Source organism: Salvia miltiorrhiza, chromosome 1 (genome assembly GCF_028751815.1).
Source record: "Salvia miltiorrhiza cultivar Shanhuang (shh) chromosome 1, IMPLAD_Smil_shh, whole genome shotgun sequence".
In the NCBI taxonomy this organism is placed as follows: Eukaryota; Viridiplantae; Streptophyta; class Magnoliopsida; order Lamiales; family Lamiaceae; genus Salvia; species Salvia miltiorrhiza.
In genome coordinates, this window is record NC_080387.1 from 18,103,763 (window position 1) to 18,104,235 (window position 473).

The following is a 473-nucleotide window of genomic DNA, read 5'->3' on the forward strand; positions in this document are numbered from 1 at the left end:
TAAGCTGAAAGTTAAACTTAAAAAGATTTTGACTAAGCCACTAACGTAACCACCACATTCCGCACATATAATTATCAGTCCAACTGATCAGCTTACTAAGTACTCTGTTAAACACGCTTACTTGGATTGCTAGTCAACTGCACTGAATCAACTCAACTGACTTATAACCAGCTAAACCTATTTTAGAACATATATACTGCTAAACAACGAAAAATTTGTAACTACTATATCCCCCATACATCAGTACATACTCGCTTGAGACTAAATATCCCAAACACAATAGGACTAGACTAAGTTGGCATAAATTATTATTTAATTGTTAAATTTTATTACTTTAATTTTAAATTTAATGCTAAAATGTTAATATTGTTATCGCACGTAACCAAATTTGGCATAGTTAAATGCAGAGTGTTCTTAAAACACGAAAATGCAGTTGTAGAAACGAAAAAGGAATGAAAACACTTGAAAGGAAA